Source organism: Canis lupus, chromosome 7 (assembly GCF_003254725.2).
Source record: "Canis lupus dingo isolate Sandy chromosome 7, ASM325472v2, whole genome shotgun sequence".
NCBI classification, from domain to species: Eukaryota; Metazoa; Chordata; class Mammalia; order Carnivora; family Canidae; genus Canis; species Canis lupus.
This window is the reverse complement of record NC_064249.1, coordinates 62840291-62866661: the sequence shown is the minus strand read 5'-3', so window position 1 is coordinate 62866661 and position 26371 is coordinate 62840291. Positions and strand designations below refer to the sequence as shown.

Below are 26371 nucleotides of genomic sequence, written 5' to 3'. Positions count from 1 at the left end.
ATTCTCCACTGTTTCATCAACTACCTTGAAGCAGATACACAAAGAATTCTACAAGAATAAAAATAATAGCCGTCTTCTAATAGTTTGGTGTTATTTTCAGCTGTGATGGAGCTAGAACCTTCCTTCAGAGTATGGTCTACTCCTTGTAGGGAGAGTTCAGCAGAAGCCAGAGCCGAAGTTTTTGCATGAATCTGACAAAGGTAAGAGAACTCTATCACTTGCTGAACCAGATCTGCACAGACAGGACCTCAGGTGTCCTTACTCCTAACTCTCCAGCCTTATGCCATTTTGCAGAAAAGGAAAGGACTGGGGAGTTTAGACCGCTTGCTCAAAATCAAACTATCTGTAAGTGATGTGATGTAGACTCAAGTCTAGATATATCACATTGCAAAATTTATTCTCTTTTTAGGCAATCAGCTGCCTCAGACTTGGGGCTGAAGCTTATCACAAGTGTCACACATTTACTCTTAATGGATAGCTGAAAATCAGAGCAGAAACAAGCATAGGCTTTGGACAGGCAGGTCTTCTGGAATCTAAAAAAACTTTGGTTAAATCATAAATCTAACTTATTACATGACCCTAGGCGAGTTAATAATAATATGAGAAGAAGACACAGAAGAATAGCTACTATTCCCTGAATGTGAACATGATGCCAGATAAGGGACTAGATGCTTCACAAAACAGCTAATGTCACAACAACACTCTGAGGTAAATTTTGTTTTCTCAATTGTCAGGTAAAGAAACAGAAGCACAGAAAGCTAAGAAACTTGCCTAGGTTTCTTAGTTTTTCTTCTATCAGAAAAATGATTAAAGGCTTTGGTTCTTCTGACTTTCTATAAATTTGGAACATCTTAGACTTCCCACATCTTTAAGATGAACTCACGGAATTGCCATGTTTAGTAAGTGAAACCACATGAAAGACTCTAAGCGCTATTCTAAATGAATCATAGATATTCAAGAAAGGTTGATTTTTCTATCCCCACCCTCCAAAGGAAAAAAAAAAGAGCATAAATTTCTCTTTCTAATTTCTTGCTGCGAGTCAGGCTTTTCTTTCTACTCTACTATCTGTAGAACTTCTAATCTTTCTTTAAGCTTCCCCTCCAAATCAACTTTTCTCTCCTCACACCAGGCCTGCGGCTATTTTACATATATTTCTATTTATATTGTCTCCTCCATGACACTGAGCTGCTGTAAGGCAGAGATGTACCTTATTTCTATTTTTCTCAATACTTACTAATCTTCCTGAAATACAGTAATTGTTCACCAAACACTATTAGAATGATCACATACAAGAAATGTTCATTAAGCACATATATAGAAGCATCCCTCTACTAGGCCCAAACTATAGCTGACCAAGGGCTTCAGGAAATTTCTGGAGGTGTCTCAGAAGTGCATTGTCACAGAGATGAGGCTGCCAACCAACTTCACTTTGACCCCTATAGAGTCTGATCTCTTATACTTTGCTGATCACTTGCATACCCAACAGAACCCCTGGTCAGGCTGTGAGCCCTGGCTTCCTATTTGCAGATATCCGTACGTGAGTGATGGTAACAAACACTTGTTTAGACATGCTGTTGTTCCTAGGTCTATAGGTTAAAATGAGTTACTCTCTTTGGTGAGTGATGTTCTCTGATCCCATTTTTAGTAAATGAGTGAAAAAAGAAATGGCCAAATGAATATCTAAAATCAGTGTCAGGGGCACCTGGGTGGCTCAGTGGGCTAAGCGTCTGCCTTCGGCTCATGTCATGACCCCAGGGTCCCAGGATCGAGCCCTGCATCGGGCTCCCTGCTCAGTGGGGAGCCTGTTCCTCCCTCCTGCTTGTGCTCTCTTAAATAAACAAAATCTTTAAAAGTAAAATAATACCAATGTCGGCAAGTTTTATTTCTAGATATTAGTCAAGATTCTCCAGAGAAACAGAACCAGTGGAATATACATAAATGTATATATTAAGAGGAGGTTTATTATAGGAATTGGCTCATATAGTTAATAGAGGGCAAGAAGTGTCATGATCTGCCATATATGCGAGCCAGAGAACCAGGAAAGCCTGTGGTATAATTCTGTCCAAGTCCCAAGGCCAGAAAACCGGAAGTTCTCCTAGCTGAGAGTAAGAAAAGGTAGACACCCTAGCTCCAGAAGAGAGAAAGAGGATTGACACTTCCTTCTCCTTTTTATTCCATCAGGGTGCCCGCGTTGGATTGGATGATGCCTACCCACATTGGTGAGGGTGCACATTTTTCCTCAGCCTAGTGAATCAAATGCTAATCTCTTCCAGAAATACCTTTATTTAGAAATAATGTTTTCTCAGCTAATTAGCCATCGCTTAGCCAGTGCAGTTGATACATAAAATGAACCATCACATCATATTGTAATTTAAGTGGAATAATTAAAGGCGCCTGGGTGGCTCAGTCAGTTAAGCGTCTGGCTTGTGATTTTGGCTCAGGTCATGATCTCAGGGGTCATGGGATGACCCCCTACCCCCATCCCCATGTTGGGCTCCTTGCTGAGCACAGGGTCTGCTTGAGATTCTCTCCCTCTTCTCCCCAGCCGTCTCAAATAAATAAATAAATCTTTTAAAAATTTTAAAATAAAAATAAATGGAATAATGAATGCACCTTGTTCTCCTGGGCTGGGAACTGCGCCTGCAGAGGAAAGCAGGCACACAGGATGATTCCTGAAAGTTCAGCCAGCCCTTCACTGATGTTCTGTGGTCATTTAAATGCTACTGCGGATCCCCGGCACACATCCACTATATCATTTCTGAGCCCTCCCCACTCTGCAGGAGTTCTGCCCAACTTGGGAAACAATTTTACCTTCTCTAAAATAAACAAATAAAAACAGCTAACCAAACCAAAATAAGACAATGTGGGTAAGCTTCCGCATTTCCTCACTACTCCAACCCTTTTTCTCTTCTCTCAGATTAACCCTGTGGTCTTTTCACTCTACATTTACTCACTTACTTCTGTCTTTCAGACATGCAAATATTCCATTTTTTAAGCAGTGGTTCTCAAAGTGAGGTCTCCAGATCAGCCGCAAGAACATCTTAGGGAAACTTGTTAGAAATGTACATTGCTGAGCTCCACCTCAGACCCATCATTCGAATATTCCTGGATGGAGTCCTGATATCCTGTTTAACGAGCCTTCTAGGTGATTCTGGTGTGTTAATGTTTGAGAACCACTGGCTTTAACCAGAGTTTCCTCAGGTTACTTTTCTCTGGAGCTGCTTTCAAATTCTCTTCCCTTTTGAACAGTCAAAGCTCTTTATCAAGCAATCTTCACTTACTCTTTTCCCACTTCCAATTTTTTATAGACTCACCTAAAATCTTGCTTTCAGAAATGACCAAATTACTGATTTATATGAGCTATGAGGAGGACTTTACAATGAAAGTAGAGACAGAAAACCTAACTTTGAAGAGTGGTTCACTGCTTTCGAGCTGTGTGACTTGGGCAAATTGCTTAAATTATCTAAGCCTCAGAGTTCACCCTTACAAAGTGGTAATAATAATACCTTCTTTACTGGATTATTGTGGAGATGAAATGAGATAATCATGTGAAAGTATTACGCACAGTATGACATAGAAGCTTAATCAATGTTTACTAAATGCAAATTAAAGTGGCATATACAAACTTGGTGTGTACTTTAGAAATGAAACATTTCAGAAATTTCATGGGCCGTGTAGTGAAAGATGTGTTTAAAAAGACCTTATTAAATGCTCATTTGCATGACACATCTTAATGACTTCAGAGGAACCACAATGTACTCTAGGTTAATTAACTATAGTTTTAAAAATTGCTACATATATTTTTATATGATATTGAATAATTTGTACCATTTCTCACAGAGGATTTTCTTTTTTTATATATATAAATTTTATTTATTTATTCATGAGAGACACACACACACAGAGAGGCAGAGACAGAAACAGGCTCCACGCAGGGAGCCCGATATGGGACTCGATCCCAGGTCTCCAGGATCACGCCCTGGTCTGAAGGCGGTGCTAAACCCCTGAGCCACCGGGGCTGCCCTCACAGAGGATTTTCATTTTTTTTCACCCTCCGGCCTCCATGTTGTTTGAATGTTGTTATTTTTGACTCTATAGAAAATGAGCAGAAGCAAGTAAAGAAACACTGCTTGGTACTGCTTTTCTCATTTTTGTGGAATTGAAACCAAATAAAATAGATAGAGATTACGACAAGATTTAGAGTCTATACAGGAAGAATCTAAGTTCTTTAATTTCCATAAATCTGGCTTCAACTTTTGTTGGTCTGCTCTAAAATGTGCTTTTGTTGTTGCTGTTCACTAAGAAAGAAATCTGGAGATCTTTGAGAGACGATCTTTGCTCGTCTTCTCAACCTCTGGGTTGCATTTAGTATGTTAACTGCCACCACCTGCCCTCCGGCCACTGGAAATTCGGGATGGGGTATTATTTTTGAAAGAGTAGAGGAGCCAGTGTTTTCTTTTGTGTCGTTTTCGTTCAGGTTTTTCCTTGTCCCTCCTCAGACTGCCCTCACACCTCTGTCCAGCAGGATTTTGGCCTGGGTTCATGGTCTCACTGGAGGAGTAGGACAGGGTATAAAGCAGGAAGAAGAATGTCAGTCTCTGATCTTTTTTTTCTTCTTCTTTTTTTAATTCCAAAACCTAAACTCGGGGAATTTAGAGGATTAGGACAGAGATAAAGCATCAGATTTAGAGAAATAAGTGTTTTCCCTTGAGTGTAGGTAGGGACTCCCTCAGTCTGGGGTAGAAAGGCAAGCTGGAGGGCACGAGGAGAGAGGAGAGCTCAATGAACAATAGCGTTTGGCAAGTGTGGAGGCCCTGGGAGAAACTCTGTGCCCATCTTCCTGCAAGAGGCTCCTTCCCTATAGATCCAGGAAGGCAGAGGAATCAGTGCCTACCACCTCTAGGTCGCCGGGGCACTAAAGAGCACTGTGGAGTTCTTGTGTTCCCCCATTAAGCAAAAATCCATGCTGGAAGCTGCCTGCTTGCAAGGAGAGCTACCAGCAGTAAGAAGATATTACATGATGATCACTGTGGCACAATGGCCCATAATCAAACAATGAAGGGGACAGATAGATCTCTCAGGGATGACGTAAGCCCAGTCACACAAGCCCCTTGGAGCTCAGCAAACTCCTCAAGGAGATGAGAACCCCAAGTAGAACAAAATGAAGTTTCTATCTCCTCTTGCAGAATGAAGATGATCCTCTGGAGGTTAATTTGAATTGTATAGTAATAAAATTACCCCTTTTGCACCTTGTTAGTGGATTATAGACACTATCTACTTTATAGGAGTGTATAGCCCTTTGTGCCTAGACTATTCTGCACCCATTATGTGGGCCCGAATGCACTCAGTGAAGGTCCAGGCTCACAGCAAAGGTTCTGGAATAGTTTTGATGGAAACATTTTTGCAGCACTGGCATACAGAGTTCAGCAATTTTTCCCCAAATCTTCTCAGCTTCCTTCAATCCTCACTGTATCCACTGCTCTCACTCGATGGTTCATGTCTCAAGAATGTATGTGTGCCTGATACTGCACCAAGCACAGAGAGTGCAACAACACACAGAGATGGCCTCAGAGAGGTTATGGTGTAGTGGAAGAGACAGATATTTATTTATTTATTTATTTATTTATTTATTTATTTATTGACTATTTATTTATTCATGGGAGACACAGAGACAAAGAGAGAGGCAGAGATACAAGCAGAGAGAGAAGCAGGCTCCATGCAGGGAGCCTGACGTGGGACTTGATCCCTGGTCTCCAGGATCAGGTCCTGGGCTGAAGGCAGCACTAAACCACTGAGCCACCCGGGCTGCCCAGAGACAGATATTTTTAAAAAATAATGATTGTACAAATTTTACACTATGCATTCATTCAGTACAATGACTATGTGTTATTAAGTACCATGACAACATATAAAAAGAAGAACCCAGGAGTCCAGAGAAGTCTCCTCAAACAAGGTGAAGTATGAAGAACAGGCTGGAGTTTGGCAGCACAAGACAGAATAGGTGTGGGGAGGCTCGGGGCAGGAGGTTAGGGTTTCATGGAGAATATCATGAGCAAGGACCACAAAGGTAACAAGATCTCCTTATCCCATTTAAATAGAGGGGTCAATGTGTCCAGAATGTAGAGAATGGCTGGAAAAGTCACATGGGATGAAAATGGAGTGGTCAGCAGCGGCCAAATCATGCAGCCACACACGGCATAACAGCAAACGTGGATGCTAGGAGCAAAGGAAAACTATCAAAGCATTCTACCCAGTGGAGTGACATGAGCAGATTTGAAATTTACATCAAATACAACTAGAGCGAGATACCATTTTCATCTACTATATTGAGAAAAATCAAGTACTAAAGTATTGTGCAGGCCTGGCGAAGATGTAGCATACAAATACTCTCTTAGACTTTTGGAATGTGAATGTACATTGATGCCTCCTTTTTGAAGATCAATTCAGAAAAATAAATCAAAAATTTAAATGACCAAGTAGTTCTATCATAAGAAATTTGCACTATGGATATATCCTGAAAATATAACCAGTTAATCGTACAACAAAGTTCAATAAAGCATCATCTCTAATATTAAAAATTTCAAAAGCCAAAGCTAGAAACAATCTACATGTCCATTAGTAGGGGGCTGGCTACATAAATCACAATTTGATTATATAATGAAGTATTATGACTTATTAATAATATGTTGTAGATTTGGTTGGACTGATGTGGAAGTTCTTAGAGATATTTAAGTCTCCATGTATATGATTTCATTTATGTACATACTTAATGGCAGCTACATATGTATGGCGATTACAAATTAAGATTTTTTTAATGGAAGGATACATACACAAAAAAAACTGATTACCTTTGGGGAGAGGAACCACAGGTGACAGATGGGAGAACTTGATTTTTTATTTTGTTTGGTTTGATTTCTTTTACAATGTGCATGTGTGGCAGACATAGTTTGTGGCCTTTACCCTATCCATTATCAACATCATCCTTGTTAATAGAAGCCTGATATTGTCAACTGCCATCTTCCAGGGCTGGTGAGCCAATCATCAGATCAGGGATAATTTGTGTGCAGTCCAGTGGTCTAAAAACAATCTCATTTGCATTGCTAATTTGAGGGTGGGCTGTGATCCAGGTCTCCCCTAGGAGGTGGGAGGTAAGATCTGCTAGATGCCCCCAGGAGACCTTGTTTTACTTAACACCAGAAGACACTTCTCTTGCTTCTAGGCTGCTGCAGCCATTTTGTGACAGTGAGGAAAATTAGTCATAGGGTGAAACCAAAGCTGAGAATATCAGATGAAAGAGTTTATTAGAGGTAAGGATTTATACCACTGGTGAATTTTTTGAGTTTCTGATTATGCCAACTAAGCAGCCCCTCTCTGGACCTCTTGTCCTAAGAGATAATGTATTTTCTTATTGTTCAAATCATTGAATTAGGGGTATCACAAATTGGAATTAAATTTATCTTGTTTGATATGGCATTTTCAGTGAATTGATGTGCCAAGAATACAGCCCGTGAAGTAAGAACTGGAAGGGACAGGCAGGAGGCTGGGGCAGGCCAGGTGGGAGGAACTTGTTGCATTACTCAGACTCACCCTAGAAATAACAGCAACCATACAAGGTGAAGAGAAGAGCACTGGTGTGAGATCAAAGTTCTCTCCACTTCCTTCTTCTACTTTCCAAGTTTTTAAATTAATTAGTTTAAACTGTGAAGTGTTTGTACCCTCTCCCACTAATGGATTTGAAATGACTTATGATAAAAAAGAAGGGGACAATAAACCCAGTTACTCACTTATAAAAGCAGAAACCAAAAAAATAAAAAAATAAAAAACAGCAGAAACCAAGACATAAAAGGGAAAACAAAAATTTAAGAAATCCTCATAGGATAAACTATAAAAACTGAGAAGCTATCCTAGCTCTGGGGTATAACTTTATATATTCACCTATTCACACTTCCTTCTATCCTTTTTTGAGAAGTAAGACAAATCCTTAATCTTTCACTCCACCAGCATCTCTGAGGTCTTATTTATAAATCCTAAACCTTCGACAGAGCTATGAGTTCAACTAAAAGGACCAGAGAAGACAGAGCTGCTGGTATTGGTGAGCCTGGGGAAGTTCCAAACTTCTAAATTCGGAAGATGGAAGTGAAAAGTGAGAGTCCTGTTCCAATAGTGCTTGGTAGAGCCAAAGAAAGGAGTCACCAACATCAAAATGACAGAGCCATTTACTCTTTTGAAGAACCAAGACAGTATTTGTTTTTACAACAACTTCTGTGCAAAATAAAGCCACAAAAGAATTAGCTCTGTGTCTCCTAATCTGTGCCAAACACAGGAATATCACCTGGGCAAAGAAGAGGAAGAGAGTTTCTTTGTCTCCTACACACTGTACCCTAAGAACCACACTGGTAGCATGTCTTTCTAAGCCTATCAGTGGGAGTCTCGGAGTTTCCCATATTTTATCAAGCCACATGAGGGAAGAGTGTGAGAAGGTGAAGAAAAGGAGGGAAAGAGAATTGGCTGATGGTCCCATAGATTTCCTTTTACTTCCGGATTCATGTTTCATTCCACAGCCTCCACAGCCATTTGGGGCTCCTGTTCGTATTACACAGTTTCTCTGCGTGTGACATGAATCTCTGCCAACATAGACACCATATGATAAACCCCTGGGACATGTTTCAGTAGGACTTTATGAGAGTAATATATGGCTATCCAACGTTTATCTCGAAGAGCAAATTCTTAATCAATGACCTACACTTAAAGCCTTCATTTTCCTCTCTAGGCTTCCAAAAGACTTAACTGTCATCTACCTTATGGGGCAATTTCCTAGCTTTTTAGTATTTTCTTTCCTCTCTGGTAACATGATTTTTTTTAATGAGTGCTCTCCTTAGGGAATTAATTATTACCTTGAAGAGTATATTCATATAGTTCCATCAAGATATCTTAAAAATTATTGAATTCCTGACAGACACACTCTGCAGCTTTTAAAAATTATATAATATACATGTGCATTTTTTCCAACTGTATTGAATAAAAAGTCTTTTATTTTGGGATACAAGACAGTCTCTCTTTTTCCTTCTCTCTGTTAAATGAATAAATCAAGCTCATTGGCTGCAAATACCCACGTGGATGTGCCACTGCACACAGACTCATTAGGGTTCTGTGTGAGAAGAAATCTATGTCATGGGAAGAAAGGAGCTCCACAGATATGGACAGTCATCACTGCATGGGCATTTGTTTTGCAGAAAGGAGGCTCATTATAGCACACCTTGTTTGAAGTTTACAGAGCTTTTAGAAACCTGATAATCATGCAGCCCTCATTGAGAAACAATGGCCCTACCGCAGTTGCCATATTCACATGAGGCAACATAGCTAAATAATGGAAAGTTTGCAACCTCTAAGAGAGCACAGCCCAAATGGAGGCTACTTTTCATATTTAACTCATAGCAGATCAGACCTTGTTGTGGAAAAATTGCATAAAATGCCATGAAGCCTAATACTGGGCACTTTGAATTATATGCAGTGACAGGGGTTAAAGAGAGAGCAACAGGGACTCAACCTCACACTCTGCCACTGAAAATGTGGGGTTGTGTGAATACATTTGAGAAAGGTGGGGAAGAAATCTCAACAGTCATTCTATGCTCTGAGATGAAAGCAGCACCACACAGTAACAGGGCATGGGGCCATTGTGGGAAATGTCCTGAGGTTGAACTGCGGGAGATCACATGCTAATGGCATGAGTTCAGGCCAACAGTCCAAACTCTGATTGTCAGTTTCCATGACTGTCACTATCTGGGCATTGTGGCCAAGCCAGAATTGGGATTAGCATCAGGGGGGCATGACATTGAATTGGGGGGCTGGATCCCTCCCTCCCAGACCTTTGTTTGCATGGGTTAATTTGCATGAGGGAAAGGACACCTGTAAGGAAGAAGTTTCATACCTACTAACACGATATTGGAAGAATGGAAAAAAGAATAAGTTATTGCCCTCAGCCAACGGAAGATGAGAAAGGCCATGGGCAGAGGCTGAAGAAGTTGCTTTCAAAAGGGATTTTGTTTTTAAACTTGGAGTATGGCAGTGGAGTTCAGAGCCTGAAGCACCAAATGTCAACTGAAAGTTAAGGAGAAAAATATCCTTCCATTTCTGCAAGTGTGTAATGGGTCTTTAACAGAGGAGAAGACTATAGGAGATCTGATACCATTTAGCAGCATGGAGGAATGTAACATTAGAGTGCCAGGAAAGGCACTAGAGCTATAGAAACCAAGTTCCTAAGGAGGGCCCTGGCATCAGAGCAGTGGCAAGGGGACTTCTCCTGGCGGCTGGCTGGCAGAGGGTACCTTTTGGGATGCTGAGGCAGGAGCACACAAGGAACTAATCATAGCTATGGAGAGATGCCTACAGATAGCTCAAGGGGCCAGTATAAGGGTGGCACTGAGGACTCCAGTAATATAGGTGGAGCCTCCAAACCAACAACCTGTACATATTACCATCACCATGATCTCATTCACACCTTTAGGCTGGTGGAATCTTGGGGCATTCCAATGATGTGTAGTGACAAGGATGATACAGCCATTCCCTCTAGCACTCTTAGTAAGGACTAATGAGACAACATATGTGAAAATGCTAGTACAGTGCCTGGTACTAAGCACTCTGCTCATTTCCTTTCCAAGCTTGACCTTTATAAGAAAGATCAGTCTAGAATATTCATCCTTTCTGTGATCCCATACCAGAAAGACAACACATACTTTATTTTTTCATATTAGGGAAAGTAAACAGAAATAAATGAATTACTTTCTAATTTAGAAGATGCTTGTTATTTTACATAGGCATCAAACAGCTTGGAAATAAATAAGTGAAACATTTGGGGCTTTAGAGGATTTTTCAGTTCATTAAGACAGTAATGTATGAAACAAATACTTTAGTGGTTCTGGAAGTGCTTACTTCGCATGGGTTACTATATAAGCCCTAAAGAAGACAGTTAAAAGGTAAAGTGGGAACAAAAAAGAATACTCTCTAAGGCCACAGACACACTAAAGGATTGGTATAAAAGACCTCGATGGCGTTATATTCTATTTATGATATTTCACTAGATTCTTGTTACACTTAGAAAAAGCACTCTCAACTTTTTATGCGATGCTATACAACAGCCCTATTTGGGCTGATTGCAAGGTCATTAATGAGTTTCAATTGTCCCCAGAAGTCTTTTTTACACTTGATTTCTAGTGCTTGGAAATATTCCAATAGAATGAACACTTCAGGATTAGAGCAAGGATGGCAAATTTCTCACCTCCTGTGTTTGTATGTGCAGACATCACTAATCAATCACTGTTCTTTTATGCTGAATCATCTTCTCAATACAACTCCAAGGAGCCACTTCCAATCAAAGCAGTTAAAACCAATTTTCTCTATCTGCCTTAATGTTTTTCTCTCTGTGAAAATGCAAATATTTGAAGAAGCGTAAAAATTTATCAATCACTGACAACTAAATGTTAAAAAAAAAAATTGAAAACAGCCCTTGCTCTAGCATTAGAGGAGAGAACTCATGGGTTCTGGAATAGAGGGAGGATAGACAGCAGAATCTAAGAGCTCCCTGAAGATATACTTCACCTACTTAACAATTTTGCCTAAGGCCAGTGCTGCCAAAAGGACCAGTTCTCTCCAGGGCATCTATTTCAGCCATTTACCATCAAATAAAACTTACAACTGGCATATGAATTCTCAGGCCAAGGGCATTTTATTTTTTTGAAATTTTAAAGTACTTGTTGGGTAAACTATTTAAAAAATTCAAGAACCATAAGAGAATCCTGGAAGTAGAAAGAACAGGCAAGTAAGGTACAGCTTATTGTAACAGGTGCCATGCGTCTATACATTGTGCAAGCACAGAAACTTTTGGGCACACATACATGAAAATTGCTATGTACTTTCATAGTTAACAGTCCTCTGCAGCGGACTGGCAGGCTAACAGGTAAGGCAAGGCAAGATGATACATTTAAAAAAGAAATTATGGGACTTGAGCTTATAGCCAAGATTTAGTAATGGGGACCAGATTCATTTCCCCATCAGAAACAACCAAAAAATGAACAAAATACATGAAACAATAATTTGTGAGACACTGGACATTGGGCCAGAAAGGATACTAATCTTGAAAAATGGGCAAAAAATGAGGTGAGCCTAAGGTCTTCCCAACTGACTGCCCTGAATGAGTTTTATAGCCATGGTGCAGGGAAAGTGAACCCAGGCCAATCCAGAAAACTACCTGCATTGCAGAGGTAGACCTAAGAGTCCAGAGAAAACAAGGTAGCTACAGTTTATAAGAGTAATAGAGAAGAGAGAGCCACATAGAGAAGAGCTCCAGAGATCTACAGAGGGTCCCCCTCAAGAATGCAGCTCTGTGCTAATCAACACAGGCATGTGAAGGAACTCCAGAAAACTGGACAAAGAATCACAGGAAAGGGTTGGAGTGTGGTTTCTCAATCCCAGCACTATTCATACTTTTGGTTGCATAATTCTTTGTTATGGGGGCTGTCCTCTGTGTGGTAGGATGTCAGCATCTCTGGCTTCTACTCAGTAGATGCTGGTAGCTCTCTCCTCCCATCCATCCTCCAGTTGTGACAACCCCAAAGCCCACAGATCAGGAATCTCAATGAATTCCAGGCACAAGAAACATCAAATAAAGTCTACAAAGGTACATCATAATCAAATTGCTCAGGTCATGACTACAAGGTCGTGGGATTGAGTCCCTCATCAGGCTCTGTGCTTGTTGGGAAATCTGCGTGGGATTCTCTCTCTCCTTCTCTCCCTCCCCCTTCTCTCTTATCTCTCATAAATAAATAAATAAATAAATAAATAAATAAATAAATTTAAAATTTTTTAAAGATTTTACTTATTTGCTCTAGAGAGAGAGAGAGAGATAGGCAGAGGGAGAAGCAGGCTCCATGCAGGGAGCCTGATGTGGGACTCGATCCCGGGTCTCCAGGATCATGCCCTGGGCTGAAGGCAGGCGCTAAACCACTGAGCCACCTGGCTGCCCTAAAAGAGCTAAAATTAAAAAGAATGACCGTACTAAATGTTGATGAGGATGTATAAAAAAGAAAAAGAAAAAAATGGAACCCTCCCACTGCTGGTGGGAATGTCCAAAGGCATAACCACTTTGGAAAACAGTTTGGCAACATCTTACAAAAGATGACCCAGCTGTTCCATTTGTAGGTACTATGATGATATGTATTTAAATGTTCACAGCGACTTTTGTAATAGGAAACAACTGGAAATAACAGTTTGTCTATCAACCAGTGAATGGATACAAAAGACAAAACTGGGGTTTATCCACATATGTATGAGCAATAAAAATGAAAGGTCTATTTATGCATACAACATTAATGAATCTCAAATAAGTATACTGACGTTAAAAAGCCAGGCAGATTTAGAGTACACTGCATGATTCCATTTATTTATAACTCTAGAAAATTAAAAGAAATCTACAGTGATAGAAAGCAGATCACTGGGTGTTGGGGATTGAAGGTGGGTAAGGAAGTATATGAGGGAAGGAGGAAATTTGGGGGGTTATGAATATGTTCAATATCTTGATTGTTGCTCATTATCTTGATTATGAGTGTATAAGGGTGTTAAAACATGTCGATTTGCATATTTTAGATATGTGAAGTTTATTTCAGTCAATGTAATTTAATCTCGATAAAGCTGTCAAATAATGGAAGTTATAGGAAGAGTTTCTAGGGGATGTTGTAAAATGTTATACCTGACCTTGATACTAGAATGGAGGTCAAGAGATCTGAGTTCTAGTTCATTTCCCACCTCATATTTGTTGTATGATCTTGTTACAGTTGTGTAAAAATCTCTTGGATTCAATTTCTAACTTAAAGTCAAATAGTTGATTTGATGACCTCTAGTGTCCTTTATAACTCCAAAATCTAATCATAGATAAAAAGCTAATAGAAGAGACGTTGCATGGTGAAATGGAATTGATTGACCTGGGTTTGAATTTCAGCTCCATTACTTATTACTTAACTTCAGATTAATTATTCAACCCCTCTACACTGTTGAGAGTAAGTTCCATGAGGAAAGGATTGTGTTGGTTATGGATTCCTATAACCCAGAACCAGGTAGAGATGCTGGCATATAAATAAATGTCTTCTTTTCTGAAAAATGAAAATAATAATACACCTATTTGCAGCAGAGGGTGTTGATTGCCCCACCCCCATATTCTGTTGTTCTAATTCTACCTTTATTTCAGCACAAGGAGACAGTTTCTGGCACCCTTTCTATCTCAAGCATCAGAAAGTCACCCTACTGAGGGAAACAGTGCTACCAAGAAGGGCTCTGGCCTCAGGAGAAGCTGATGCCCTGAGGGCCACCTTTAAGCAATGAATTTGGGAGGCAGTGGATAATTGTAATAGCCTGCACCTTGATCATGGACTTCTAGGCTCCAGAAGTATGAGCAAATAAATGCCATTACGCCTCTGAATTTGGGTTTTGTTATGGCAGCTCAAGCAGACTAGTACGGTCAGGCATCTAAAACATTATAAAGCAAAATGTAAACCCAACTCAAGAGGGAAGGAAAGTTTCTGAAGCTGAACTTCTGATTATATTGTTGCACTCCAAGTGAGAAAGAAAAGTTGAAACTATTTAAAACCAAAGCAAACCAAACAAAAAAGAATCAATATGCAGGGTTGCCAGATTTAGCAAATAAATTACAGAATATTCAGTGAAATTTGAATTTCAGGGAAACACTGAATTTCTTTAGTATAAGTATGTCCCAAATATTGTACACTCTACAATTATTTGCTATTTATCTGAAGTTCAAATTTAAGTGGACATCCTGTATTTTATCTGACAAGCTTATCAATGTAATTATATAGTCAGCTCTCTGAGGAGCCCAACTGTTTATAAAAAGCTCTGTACAAAAGATTTTTTAAAAAAATGAAGGATTGATTTGTAAAGCAAAGTGGCTCAACTTGAGGGAATTTTATGAGGCAGTCTAAAACCCAGGCTAAGCGGAGGCTCACAAAACAAACTAAAGACAAGAACAAATTCTTTTAAAGCTCAAGGAAAACAGGGAAGTTATTGGCCCACCATATGGAGAAGGTGGCATAAAGTTAGCAGATGACAGAGACAAGAACTGAACTTTCCTTCTGCCTTCTATTGTCCACCCAGGAAAATAGATCCACCCCACCCTCCACAAAAAAAGCCAGCTGATGTCAAGCAGGCCAGGAATCAGAGATAATCTACCTCACCACCTTCAGTGAGCTCAGAATATTTCTATCCCAAATTACTAAGATAAATTGAAGATGTGATCTTACAGATTGCTCTGAGATATCATCGGCAATGGGAGAGGTGCCAGAAAACAAGTAAACATTCCTATTTTGGGGAAGAAGAAGCACGTGGACACTATTGGATACTACAGAGTGGGAGTCCAGTGTCTAGAAAAATTTCTCAGGTAGTTTCCTAAGGAACAAGTCAGGTCAAATGAACTTCTTTCTTGCTACAATTATTAGATTTGTGCTTCAGGAGAATACTATAGTGACAACGCCCCCATTTCAACAAAGTGTTTGATGAATATTTTCCATGATAACCTTGTGGACAACAGAGAAATGTCAGAATCATTTTTTTTTTTTTTGTGATTCTGAACTTGTATCCCACTTAACTGTGTTCATAATGTCTTAAATGAAGTTATGCTGATCAGATTTGCTATCAATATAAAGCTAAGAGAAATAGCAGATTAATTGGATTCTTTTGGTGGCAAGACACTCAATGAGAAATAACTGAAACAGAAATTAATTGCAAAGGTACTAAGCCTCAGAGTCATAAGAACCAAAGCTTCTGGGAAGGCTATAAAGTACAGTGGTTATCAGTGCAGACTCTACTTTGAATCCTAGCTCTACATGATGTTGGGCAAGTCACTTCTCTGTGCCTCAGCTTCCTCACCCATAAATTAGTACCTGATATAAGCACTGTATCTTCAATTTTATATTATATATGGTGTGATTATTTCCTCTTACTCCTTGCAGAGCAGCTTTCTGCTTCTGAAATCCACATAATGGAGACAAACATGGCTCCTGTTAGCACTTGAGTCTGTTACCTTGTAAACCACACACACTCTCTTAATCCTTGGCAAAGGGATGTTATTTTGTTTGTTCCTTATGCCTTCTCAAGACCAAACCATTATGATCAAGAAATAAATTCTCATATATTTATTAGTTCATTCATTCAACACAGGTGAGTTGAGTTCTTAGCATGTTCCATACACTTTTCTAGGCACTAAAAGTACAGGAGTGGAAAAAAAAATGTCTCTGCTCTCATAGAGCACATATTTGCTGGAGGGAGATGGAAAGGGTCAACAAAGAACAAATTTAAATATTATAATAAAATGGTGACAAGTGTAATATAGAAGAAAAATGTGTAATAAATGGATAGAGTGACCTGGAAAAAAAGGAAACACTATTTTATAGAGGTGGTTAGGGAAGATCTTTCCAGTGAGATGACATTTGAGCAGATACCTGGGAAGAGAAGATACCTGGAAGGTTGTTCTAGGCAGAGGGAACAGGAATTGAAAAGCCCTAAGACTTGGATTCCAAAAGAACAAGGCCAATGTAATTGAAATGGGAAGAGTCAGGGTGAAACGAAGTAAGAGAGATTACTGGACCCAGGTCACGAGCTCAAGAGGAGCCTGGCAGGCCATGGTAAAGAATGTGGATTATTACTTTGAGTGAGGTGGGAGCCATTGCAAGGTTTGGAGCAGAGGATAACATGGAGTGATCTGGTTTTAGCTGCTGGGTGGAAAACGATCATAGGTGGCAATCTGAAAGCAGAAGGTTATTACAATGATCCACGTGAAATATAATGGTGTTTTGAATTCTAGTAGTAAAGAGAGTTAGCAGTGGCCACCCTCAATGTGCCTTCAGTACTGCTCTATTAAATGTGGGGTGTGAGACAAAGAGAAGAGAGATGACCCCCAAAATTATCACAGAGTGAAGGGTAGTTCAAAAGTTCACTAGTGAACTTTTACAAAAATGTTCCGGAAGGAACAGATCTGGTGGGGAATATCAGGAGTTTTCTTGTGGACATGTTAGTTTGAGATGTCCTTTGTCATCCAGGAGACATCAAGCAGGCAGTAGGGTATGGGATTATGGGAGGGTTCAGGACAGAATGGGAGCTAGAGGTGGCCTTTCAAGCCATGGGATTTGACAAGCTTACCTAGAGAGGGGAGTTGAGAGAACACAGAGGTGATGAGAAATTGAACTTGGGGGTACCTGGAAATACACAAAAGAAGGCAGAAGAGACTGAGAAGGTGTGATCAGTAAAGTAAAATAAGGACCAGGAGGAGAATGATCAAGAGACCAGCTGGAAATGTCTGAAGCAGGCAACTGTGCTCGATTATGTCAAGGCAGGTTAAGAATTGAGAGATGAGGCCCTCATATGATGACAAGCCTTGTAAGAGGGGTGCTGAAGGGACAGGGCTGTAGGTTTCTGCTACATGTAGTGAATCAAATTGATGAAAGCAAGAGAATTCAAACTTATTTTGGTAAATTGTGGTAAGAAGCTTAAAGCCTCAAATAAAACTTAAACATGATAAATCCTCAGTTGGGTCTTAGTTTCAGACTAGAAACTATAAAATCTGTGTAGATACACATATGAAAGACTGAAAGAATATGTCCCCAAACATTAACAATTATTATCCATAATTGTTGGAGCCAGAGATGATATTTATTTTTCTTATATTTTTGTAATTTCAAAATTTGCCTGTGATAAATATGCATTGCTTTAGTAGTCAGGAAAATATAACAAGTATTATAAAAGATCAGTTGTGTATAAATAGGGATGGGAAGAACTTGTTTTAATTTATGCAGAAAAATCCCAAAACTTGTTGAAAAAGATCTCAGGTTCCATTAATCATGAATGTATAACATGGGCAGCCCCTGTGGTGCAGTGGTTTAGTGCTGCCTGCAGCCTGGTGTGTGATCCTGGAGACCCGGGATCAAGTCCCACGTTGGACTCCCTGCATGGAGCCTGCTTCTCCCTCTGCCTGTGTGTCTGCCTCTCTTTCTCTCTGTGTGTGTCTCTATGAATAAAAAAAAAATTAAAAAAATGTATAACCTGCATTTTTGCGTTTTTTAAAAAGATTTTGTTTATTTATTCATGAGAGATACAGTGAGAGGCAGAGACATAGGAAGAGGGAGAAGCAGACTCCCTGCAGGGGAGCCCAACACAGGACTTGATCCCAGGACCCTGGGATGAGGACCTGAGCCAAAGGCAGATGCTCAACCACTGAGCCCCTTTTTAAAAATATTTTATTTTAATATGCAGATGTCCCCTCCCTTTTTTAAAGATTTTATTTTAATATGCATTCTTGTATTAATTCAACTGAAAGTGGGAAAACCAGACAGCCTCGCTATTGGAAAGTATACAGAGAAGGTAAGGATAGGGAGAGATGTGGAAAGTATGTCATGGGGAAATGTTGAGGAAAATAGAAATGTGCCTACTAGAGGGAAAATTTCAGTCATAAAGGATATGTGATGAGTTGTCATGTGGTAAAAAATATCAGACTTGGGCAGCCCTGGTGGCGCAGCGGTTTAGTGCCGCCTGCAGCCCAGGGCGTGATCCTGGAGTCCCACATCAGGCTCTCTCTGCATGGTGCCTGCTTCTCCCTCTGCCTGTGTCTCTGCCTCTCTCTCTCTCTCTCTCTCTCTGCGTCTCTATGAATAAATAAAATATTAAAAAAATATATATCAGACTCAGGCTTCACTTATAACCTTGAGCAAGTCGCTTAATTTTTCTGACTCTTGAGACGCTTGCTGATAAAGTAGCAGCAACACCTTCCGCATAACACTGATTTGGAACATCCTCTTTTCTGACTCCCATGTCAGTGTTTCCAGAGTCTGGTCCAGAATCGGCTGAATGCAGATCTCATGAGCTCCCCTTTGGGTTTCTCTAAAATATCTCCTCAGAAGCCTTGGTAAGCTATGTCAATTTCATTGAAGATTTTATCCACTTCAATGAGAAGATTCACATTGTACACTTCTCAGAGAAAAAAACTAAAATACTGCTCTTCTAAGCAGTCTTTGTCATGGTGGCAATGGGGAGGGGGGATGAATGGGAATGTGTATGTGGTGGGGGGGATTCTTCCACCATCAGACTCACTGGCTCCTTTCTAGCTCCTCAGGATACTGGAGTCATCAAATACCTTCACCTTCTTCTGTGAGAGCAAGTCATCCTCTTTCAGTTCCTATCTTTAATTCAAAAAACCAAACACTATTATTCTTAACAGAGCAAAGATCCACTCATGTAGCAGAATCTACCTTCCATAGCAAACGTATTTCTGTCCTGAGTGTGACCTTTGGGATCTCCAAATCCCCTTCCCACCTCCCCAATGTAAGTGCTATCAAGTTTTCCTTGCAACATATCCAGTGCTCTTCCCATGAGGAAATGGGCTGAAGGACAACTCTTCATCCACTTATATATATATAGTATTTGGTATACTACTGTCACCCAGTAAATGATTAGGAAATGATGGGTTTTAAAAACTATTATCATTCTCTTTAAATATTTAAACAGCTGTGTGGCAGCTGAACATAGGCATTTATTTTCTATAGTTCCCAAAGACCCAAAAGGACCAACAGATATAAGTCACCGGGAGCAGAATTTGGCTCAATATAAAGCAGATATTTCCAGTGATTAGAACTATCCCATAGAAGAGAAGCTTCTTAAGGTGGTATATCTTCTACTGTTTGAATTGTCTGATCCAAGATCTAAAACAGGAGACAGTATATGGGAATGGAATTAGTTGACCAAAACCCTCTCTCCTGACGGATAATGCTGTGATACAATGAAAAGTGCCTGAATGGTTTCTTCTGTCTTTCCTTTTTCTTTCCAATATCACCCAAATCTAAGGTGATATTATACCACCATAAACCTGATCCCTTTTGGGTCTGGTAGTGTTTAAAACACTCAGGGATAGAAAACTCTCTTGGAAGGGGTGGAGTCGACATAACTGCTAGTTTCCTGTCACCACTTCAAAGGCCCTGGGGGGAGGGGAGAGGTTAATGCAGCCGCTCAGGCCACCAAAACTGTGGGATACAGAGCTGTGCTGTGTCCTGGGCCTTCAGGGCTGGAGTGATCAACCCCAGGGAGGGGGAAATGGTAACCAGACTCCAGGACACCCCAGGGGCTTTCAAGATATACATACATTTGCCATTTCCCTGATCTTTTCAGAGCACAGAATTAACTTAAAGTCCTCCACATGCCAGTGTGGCTTTGACTGTAATATAATCTTTTTAAAAGGTTAAGTTAATCTTGACTTTTACTGTTGCAGCATTTCAACCTAATGGTGTTCCATGCACAATCTAATTGGATTTTTATGGGCCTTTATTTAAAGAAATTTGTTTAGTGACAATGACAATTTGAGTATTATAGGTAGGTCCCTTTTGTATAATATCAAAGCGACATAGTGTACAGACTGCTAGAATATGATAACAGATTTCTCGTAGGCGGTTATTATCTAAAACCTACCTCAGTTTAAGCACAAGCCATACAAGAATTTATGTGCTCAATGATGTTATTACCGACCTTGCAAAATTAGAGCAAATGGGTAGGTGGGCCCGAGATCATGCTAATGGAAGGTTTCATGCTATACAATGAATATGTCATGTGACTTCTATAGAAAATTCCCCTCATTTCAATGGTGAGTTGAATACGAGGTTGAATTTTTAAAGGCTATTTGTCCTAAGAGATTATGAATTTATACTGCCTTGGGTTGTATTCCATCATTATTAAAGTCCAGGAGTCCTCTGCAAAGTTTGTTTTACCAGCCACAATTGGCAGTTACATCTCTTGCAATAAATTCCTTCACATTGGCTGTTTGACATTTCAGGGCTAACCCCTGGCTTAACTGACTGCAGGTAAAAATTTGACGCATATCTGGTTTTAACAATGGTCTCTGGGTCTACTTACTCCCAAGTACTCAACCAATTTACATCTTTCTTTATGGAACTCTTTTTTTTTTTTTTTTAAATTCCAGGAGGTACAATCCTAACTGTTTTTTTTTTTCAATTATTTAATGGTTTCGTTTGCTTTTGTTTTAGCTCTAGTTTGTAAAATTCAACTCGAGTCTTTCCTTAAGAATGTGGTAAATGGACATATTGTGAAAAAAAAATCTTACTGATGCTTTTCAGACGTTCAAGATTATGGGTTATGCTGGGAAGCCTTTTGTTCGGAAGCCAAGAGAATTGCACTGTATATGGATATGGGGTTAAATATTTTCCCCAGGTAATTTAGGTATTGTTCATATGCGTTTACTAAAATGGAGGAAGCATAAGTTTTGTTCTGGGAATTTTAGGGATTAGGGTGTTAAGGAAAACAGAAGAAGTTTGCAGGATGTGGGAAAGAGTAGGAGGAAAAGTATAGCTAAGGAAAACAGAAAGTGGTGATGACTGGGTTTTAATTCTCCCTGATGATAGGGATAGGAGTAGGGATAGATCAACTTATAATTGGGAAAAGAAATGTGGTTGTTAGTGAACTATCTTTTCCAAAACGAAGAGCAGTGATGGGCAAGGGAGAGCCTGACAGATGTAACTTCCATATGCCACTGAAAATTCAACTTTTGCCAGCCTCTTAGAAGGCTTAGAAGACATCCATAATCCATTAATATTTTTAAGTAATTCTTTTTATTTTAGAATTGTTTTATATTTAAAGAAAAGATGCAAAGATCTTACAGAGTTCCCATATGTCCAATACCCAATTCCCCATTACTAAAATCTTACATTTAAATTGTATTTTTCTTGCAATTAATGAGCCAATATTAATATATTATTATTAAATAAAGCCTATATTTTATTTAGATGTCCTTAGTTTTACCAAATGTCCCTTTTCTATTCCAGAATCCCATCCAGGACACCACAGTACATTTAGTCATCATGTCTCCTTAGACTCCTCTTTTTTTTTTTTTTAAGATTTTATTTATTTATTCATGAGACACACAGACAGAGGGAGAAGCAGGCTCTTCACAGGGAGCCCTATGCAGAACTGAGATCATTCCCTGAGCCAAAGAAAGGCTCACTCACTGGCTGAGCCATCCAGGCATCCTTTTTTTTTTTTTTTTTTTTTTTTTTAGAAGACGGCTCCTGGCTCCTCTTGCCTGTGATATTGCCTTACACTCTCCTTGCTTTTGATGACCTTGACAGTTTTGAGGAGTACTGGTCATTTATAGAATGACCCTCAATTTGAGTTTATTTTGTTTTTTTCATGATTATATTAGGATTATGAATTTGAGAGGAAGACCACAAAGGTAAAATGCCACTCTTATCATATCACATCATGGGTACATATGATCAACATGTTGACCTTGTGAATGTGTTAGTGTTAGCCTTGATTACCTGGCTGGGGGAGTATTTGTCAGGTTTCTTCAGTGTAAGGTCCTCTTTTTTCTAATTTTCCATACAGCGTTCCTTTGAAAGAAATCACAATATGCAGCCCATATAAAAGGAGTGGGTACTTACATTCCACCTTCGTGAAGGACGAGTATCTATATAAATTATTTGCAACTCTGCTGATGCATTTATTTATTTATTCAATCATGTATCAATCATATATTTACATCAGTATGGACTTATGGATATTTATTTTATATTTTGGGTTGTATATTTATTTTATTTCTCGAATTGTTCCAACCTTGGCTCTCATGGGCTCCTTCAGTTTGAAATATCCCTATCATTGTGGGTTTTTTTCTTTTCCTTTCTACTTTCTGATGCTTAAAGATCATCTCATTTCATCTTGTATATTTCCTGCTTTCCCTTCTAGAATCAGCCATTTTCTCTTCTGCAGAAACCAAGATCTGGACAAGATGTGCTTGTTGCTTCTGCTTCTGCAGAAACCAAGATCTGGACAAGATGTGCTTGTTGCTACTAGAGCATGGTTGATTTTAGGCCCTTTCAGCTGACAGAGCAAAGAAGTATATGTATATACACTGACCCACATGCATGTACATATCTCTAAATATTTCTCTTTGAACTATGTGCCTTTTATGTGAAGCTAAACCTAAATACATACTAATGTTTCCAACTAATCCATTACCACCTAGATCATTCCTTCTTCGTCCTTTGCTTATCAGCATATTCCCACTCCAACAATGAAAAGACTGAATCCTACCAATGATTGTCCATTTATTTAATTGTTCATTTTCAGTGTATATGTATAATGGCATCAGAATTATTAATCCATATCCTCATATGAGATGATTTTATCAGCTGGAGTACAGTGCTAAGTCCAACTCCTTCCACCTTTAGTCTTACAGACTCCACTTGTTCCCAAAGCTACCTAGGTCGATAACTTCCCCCCCCAACCTCTTTCATTGAGGTTGTTTTATACATTTGTAATACAGTTGGATTCTCCTATCACAGTCTGCATTCTATTCTGGGATCCCCCAGCCTTCTAAATGATTTTTTTAAATTTATATACATGAAAGTTCACTCTTTATGTTTTAAGGTTCTGAGTGTTTTGACAGATGCATAGTGTCATATATCCACTATTACTGTGTCATACACAAGTGTTTTAATGGTTAAAGAATCCACCAGACTTCACCTTTACAACTGTAGCCTCCCAACATCACCTCTCTGGGACCCCTAGCAACCACTGATCTGTTAACCATCTCTATAGCTTTGCCTTTCCAAGAACTTCATATAAATGGAATCATGTACTGTGTAGCTTTAAATTATTTTTAATAGTGGTAAAGTATACATAGCATAAAACTTACTATCCTAACCATTTACAAGTTTATAGTTCAGTGGCATTAAGTACATTCACATTGTTTTGCAAACATTACCACCATCCCATTCTAGAACTTCCATGTTGCAAAACTGAAGCTGTGTACCCACAAAAAACCAGTCGACTATATTTGTATGGTTTATTTATGGGCTATTTATCCTGTTTCATTGATCTGTGTATCTATTCTTTAAAAAAAAAAAGATTTTATTTATTTATTTATTTATTTATTTTAGAGAGCTTCAGAGAGACAGAATGAGAGAGCATGCGAGCGGTGGGAGGGGCAGAGGAAGAGGGAAAGAAAGAATCTCAAGCAGACTATGCTGAGCGCAGAGCCCAAAGTGGGGCTAGATCTCACAACCGTGACATCATAACCTGAGCCAAAACCAAGAGTTGGTCCATTCAACTGGCTGAGCCACCTAGAGTGCCTTGCATCTGTGTATCTGTTCTTTTGCCCATAAAGCACCATCTTAATTCATCCATCCATTTTTTCATTCATGCGTTTATCCATCCATCCATTTATCATTCCCCTAAGAAATATTTACTATCTTCCTTGTGCATGATATTGTGCAACATATTATGGAAAACAACAATCATAACAATCATGGATATCATGATTCAGACATAGTAGTTGCCTCTAGGAGATGCAGTATAGCAGCTGGGGATATGGGTTGAAGAGTATTACAACATATACACAAATAGTGTAAAACAAATACAAGGTGATAAATGCTGTAAGAGTTGTACAGAGTCAGTTTTCCAAAGAGAATGTTATGGAGACTCACTGAGAGAAGTTAAGATTTGACCAGATATTTGAAGGATGGATAGCATCTAAATGAGAAAAAGATTGCAAAGATAACTGTAATAGGTGGAAAGCATGGTATGGGCAGTGTGGGGACAAAGTGCAAAGTTTAACAGTAACAATAGAAATACAACCAAAGCCATGTCAAATTTGAATTTGCTCCTAGTTGTGTTGAAAAGAAACACTTGAAATTAAATTTATAACTCATTTTCTGTAGCCCAGTGTATCCAAAACATCATCATTTCAATGTGTAGCCAATTTAAAAATGTTGAACTATTTTACAGACTTCTTTAGTGCTAAGCCTTCAAAATCTGGCATATAGATTTTGCACATGTCAACTTGGAACAGCCACACTTCAGTTGCTTAATAGCCATTTATAAATTTTTGCCATCTATGAGATAGCACAGTCCTACGAGGTAAGGAATGAGAGAAAAGGCTGCAAAGGTAGGTGGAGGACAGATTATAGGGAAACTTACATACTGAGGTAGATTTTAAGCTTTATTCTATAACCATTGAATAAACACAGACACTTTTGAGCAACTGAGTGACTCCCACTAACATGATGCTCCTTCCCGGGGCATATCCCAGATAGGCAGCCAATCCATGTACTCAGGAGGGCTGAATGATCAGAGCAATGTTTTATGGAGATTAGTTGGTCATATACACAGGGAGGTAGAATTGAAAAATAGGAGGACTAATGCATTGGTTCTTTTTATTTAAACCACATTATATGGGAGCTTTTTGATATGATATGGATCCTTTTCTTTTGCCCTCTTCATAAGAGAAATTAAGGACTAAAATATTAGCTATTTAGTGTCAGACTGTCATTTCTAGTGTTTTGTCCCTTATTGTGTTGGAGTATGAGTAGGACAGGCTTAGGCTAGGATGCTTTTGGTGGCCTTTCAGAATGGGTCTTCTCACACGTTACAATTGCTACATAAAGAAATGAGATGCTTTTCTGAAAAGATATGGCTAGAGAGTGACTAGTTGCAAATCAATTTGTTTATATACATTAATTTTTTTTTATTTGAGAACATTCCCTTGATAGTGAAAATCTAGGAGCCTTCTAAAATGAAAGTGATAGCAGCATTAAGATCCCTGTCCTTAGCTGGATGTGGGAAAAAAAACAAACAAGTTCCTTGGGTTTGTTGTGATTATGGGTGCCATTCTTCTTGCCAAATCTATTCTCACAAACTAGCAGGAAATTAAAGCTGAAAAGCTTTCTTTTTTTTTTCCCCTTTCTTTTTTGACTTGAGATTATTTCTAAAGACAGAGAGTGAAAAATCTATCAGGAGGCCATTTTTTAAAATAGAAAATGTAATATTTGCATGCAGGGGTGTGTGTGGGTGCTGCGTTTTAGGCCTGTCAAACTTGACAGCGTCCTTTTAGGCTTTTCAAGGGAAACTGCGTAGTATCAAGCCATATTCTCCATCAGCTATGACAGATCTCTACATGTTAATATTCAGATTTGGTTGTACTTTCTTCTTTGTAATGAGGCTAACTTGGTTTTTACAGGCTTGTTGTTTTAATATCTTTTTAGTCAAGTTTGAACAGCACCAATTTGGACTTTTAGCTCTTTGATAAGAATGAGATTTTAATGTAGGCCATAGATGTGTGGGCATATCTGATATCATTTGTGAATATGAGCATTGTGGAGCTTTGCAGAATTTTTTCTGCTGCTTTTGTTTATTAGCACAGTAAGTATCTAGGAGCTTAGGTCTCTGCTGCTGGGTCATGGTTAGAGTATGCATTTTTAGGAACTGTCTCCATATATCCGAGAATGACATTCAGTTAGAGTTGCCGTCTATTAAGGCAGAG

General features: G+C 39.1%; 1 long non-coding RNA gene across 4 annotated transcripts in view; it reads right to left on the bottom strand.

Moving 5' to 3' along the window:
• The window catches only part of LOC112647944 (uncharacterized), an 86777-nt gene that overhangs the window by 21332 nt on the left and 39074 nt on the right, over nucleotides 1-26371 (bottom strand). Inside the window, exon 5 of one of the 4 annotated variants that reach the window (XR_007412102.1) lies at nucleotides 11276-11413. The exons of the other annotated variants lie outside the window; for them this stretch is intronic. This is a non-coding gene — a long non-coding RNA (uncharacterized LOC112647944). The remainder of the gene's footprint in view (nucleotides 1-11275; nucleotides 11414-26371) is intronic. 4 annotated transcript variants of the gene reach the window in all.